Source organism: Pelmatolapia mariae, linkage group LG10_11, assembly GCF_036321145.2.
Source record: "Pelmatolapia mariae isolate MD_Pm_ZW linkage group LG10_11, Pm_UMD_F_2, whole genome shotgun sequence".
Taxonomy (NCBI): Eukaryota; Metazoa; Chordata; class Actinopteri; order Cichliformes; family Cichlidae; genus Pelmatolapia; species Pelmatolapia mariae.
This window is the reverse complement of record NC_086236.1, coordinates 65,155,604-65,159,643: the sequence shown is the minus strand read 5'-3', so window position 1 is coordinate 65,159,643 and position 4,040 is coordinate 65,155,604.

The following is a 4,040-nucleotide window of genomic DNA, read 5'->3' as shown; positions in this document are numbered from 1 at the left end:
AAACAGCGAAGAGTCACTTCAGTAAACTTTTTTTTGAACGCTGTTTCACTTTCAGGTACTGTCAGCGTTACTTTGACCTCGCCAGCTGCTGTCTCTGTTAAACCGACGGCCACTTTATCGCATTTTTTCTGGTGTTTAATCCTCACCTGGTTTGATTCAGTCCCTTCCCAGCAAAAAGAAAAATAATGACAGATGAGCGCGAGCGGTTTGTCGGCACCAACAGGTGAAAGCACGCGGAGGAGGGCGACGACGGAGAAGGCGGATACCGACTAATTAAAGTGTTACGGCCAGCGGTAGTCACAAACCAGTATACATCCCTTTTGTCTCGACAGACCTCACACCCGGTTTCTGCGCTGTGGAGACCTCAGGGAGAGTTTCGTTCAAGTCTGGCACTGAAATGGGATTTCTATTCTGGGAACTGACGGGGTTTCTCATTGTGGAGTGATCTGGGCATGCTGCCATACTCTGCGAAGAGACTACTTAAATACATTTGATGACATGCTCCTGTGGGAATAATATAATAATATACTGATACAGAAGAGGCTGAAACAACTGCACAGGCTCCAACTTAGTTCTGAGAAGCATGGCCGGATTGACTACCTAGGGGGGCCCTGGGTATGAAGTAGCAGTGGACACCAACTGGATTTGTCACAAAATTCATGAAACAGCCAGTTTAATCTAATAATTTGTGCTTTTGAACAAAAGTTGTCCAAACTTGACCCCCATAGTTTCATTTAAGTACACAGGGTGAAGAATTTCCCCCTTTGAAGAGATTTTTTTAAAACTCTCTTAATAAAACTATGTGGTTGAGTTTTGTGCAGTTAAAGACCTTGGTACGATCTTGTGATATTTGGTTAGGTTCAGAAAAGAGGTCGTGGTTTGGGTAAAAATGCAACAGTCGCAGTTTTTTCTTTTGAAAGGTTTATTTTCTTGGTTGCCAGGGTGACACTAGCCCACTGCAGCAGGCAAGAAATTTCATACTGAAGTACATTAGTCTCAAAGTTGTGCTTAATGTAATGAAAAATAAAAGTGGCAGTTTATGTGCATGAACACGAATAAACAGATTGCTTTTCCATGATTGTTTTGAGACTTTGTTGAACTTGCACACAGATAATAGATACTTCATGGGGTATGATAGCTAAGTAAATTTGCTTCATTAGATGCATAGTTCCAACAAATTAATCAAATTCATTTAAACCCAAATCATAAGGAGGGGTCTCTGGTCATCTCTACATTTTGGTAGCCTACCCTTGCAGGGTAGGAAAGGAAGGCTTCGTTTTGTTATAATATACAACAAAGACATAAAACCTCCATAAAGTCTCATCAGAAGCATGTCGACAAACAACAGGGTTCTACATGATCTCGTAAAAGTTATTCTTTTATTAAAGTTTATTAAAAACAAGGGCCTTGGGATGCCAATATGTTCTCCACTAACCAGATTTTGGGGTGTGTGGAACATAGGAATCATAAAACACTAACACATAAACAGTTTAAAACTACATGTTCACGCTTTAAATTCCTAAAAAAGTTCCTGAAAATAGTAACACAGATACAAATGATGACCATCAAGACACAAAGGCTCAAAAACTTAACCTTGTGCTACAAAAAATAACCCCTTGACCTAAATCACTGCGCATATGCAAAAACATATGTAGTGCTGTAAGAGCACATCTATGTCTGCTTTCTGGCAGATTTCTACTCATCCTTGTAGAGACTGAAATACCATAAAATATTAAATCTCTGACATGTTACTGTGATACAGTATGCTACTTGTTGAGCAGAAAATACTGAAATATTAATGTAAACACTCTAGTTACTTATAGAACATAAAATAGCACACTGAACTCTGGACCTACAAACCACAAATTTACTTCAGCATGTTATACAGTGACTTTTCCCAGAGGCAAAATCCACTCCCTTCACTCTGAGGGCTTTATCACCCTGACTGGCCTCTTTACACATCTTCTTGTGAATAAGCCGATAGTGTAATAGATTCTTTCCAGTGACATGTGGCTGTGTGAGAGAGAATGGGCAGCAGGTTAATAGTGACACAGTGTAAGTGGATTGAGAGGGAGCGGTTAAAAAAAAACAAAAAAAACACTGGCTGGCAGATGGGCGAGAAAGCGTGGGTGAAAGGACAGCTGGCACATTGCTTCCCAGCAGCAAAAGAGCAAAGACAACATTTCACGTTGCAAAGTAACATATCTTCAGCCTGATGGCAACAATAGTCACATACACCTCCTGCTTTGAATAAAGAACAATGCAGGTGTCTGTCAGCAAGTACACGAGGTGAGGTGGAATAATAATAATGCTGTTTGTCTGAAAGGCAGACAGAGACAGCTGCTAGATGGTGCTTAACAGTGTTAACTTGCATGAAATAAAACAACACCCAGCAAAAGTAAAGTTTTCTCTAACGTACATGTTTTCCTTTAAAACACACCAGTATAGTGTAACAGGACCATACTGGACTCTTATCATTAGATAGAACTCACTATTCCAGTACTGTTTCATTAACAAGTATTTGTTTGCTTAGTAAAATCAGAAAATTGTTCTATAAATAATAATCCATTTGCTGTTTAGATTTTTCAGTTTCCTGCTGATAGGAGTGCACTGTTGTCCTCATGTTTTAGACCTGTGCAATTCACTGTGTAAAACCAAAGAACTTTTAAAAGCAAGCCTTACTGTTTGGCAACTAACTTAGTAACTTACCTGGATGCTTATTTTGAAGCGTTGGTTTAAGTTCATCTTAATTTCATTAATCATCGTGAAAACTATACAAAAGTGGCAGTTTAACTTCTTTTAGATTTAACTTGAGTGCCACGTCTCCTCTTCTTATACGTCTATATGTCTCTGGTTTAACTTATCAGATAGTTTTTACTGTGTTAGTTACTCAAAGTAACAGGCTACTATAGCTCTGGATTTAATCTGGATGGATGGCACAACCTTAAACACCACACATGCTTCATAATTCTCGTATCAGTGCATCGTTTAGGTTATCGCTTTGTAAACAGACGGCTCTGCAGAATCATGCTGGACTAGAAATAGTGCTCTTTGGGATATTATTTTTGTATTATTAAGAAAAGTTTAAGGCTATTCATGTGATTTAATTGCACTTCCATAATGTAGAGGTATTTAAAAACGGTCAGACACACATTTTGACTATTAATCCCTGCAGATGTAACTAAATTTTCCATAATGCTACTCAAAGCATGTATAATGTTATATACAAGACACTTGGGAAACATGGTAGATACCAGTTGTTCATTTTACCAGGATGGTTGTGTCTTTCTTTAGCAGACTATTTGAGAATACAAATACAGTAGAACACAATTTTCATTTATCTTGAACTCTGTTTTGTTTAATGACGGTCTTTGAGTATGGAGCATTCATATGTTTTTCAGACTACTGCATATTAAAAGTGCCAAACCACTTAGAAATGCCAGATGTATCAACAATAATGATTCATCTTTACAAATAATCTGGTAATTGTGCAAGTTCCTCGAACTTCACACAAGTTTTCTGTTAAATAGTTGTAGACAAACAATCATCATCATCATCACAGCTGATGTTCAAACTTTCTCAGAGTTTAAAGATTCCAGATGCCTTCAGAAGGCACAATAGCCTAAATCTCGTGTCGTGTTCTTTGAAATCCAGGCAACTGGAATTAAAAAAGAAAAAAAAAAAGTGCGGACACTTGAAAACAAACATTTTGACTCAGGCCCCCAGAGGCTCAGGATCAATCCTCAGATGATCACACAACTTATTCCCACATGTAGAAGTTTCTGTGACTGAGTCAGAGGGCAGCACGCCCAAACAAACCTGTCTTGCTGGCTGATGATCTGTTAACTATGAGAACAGCTTGCACAGTCATTGGAAAATCTGGAAGCAGGTCTGATTCCTGGCATGGGCTCACTTTTTTGTACCTTCTTTTGATGATAATAAACATAAAAAAAAAATTCAAATTCCTGTTGAACATCTAAAGGAACTTATGAGATCACAAACAGATTGCAATGACACATTGTGCAAGGAAGACTTGCCTT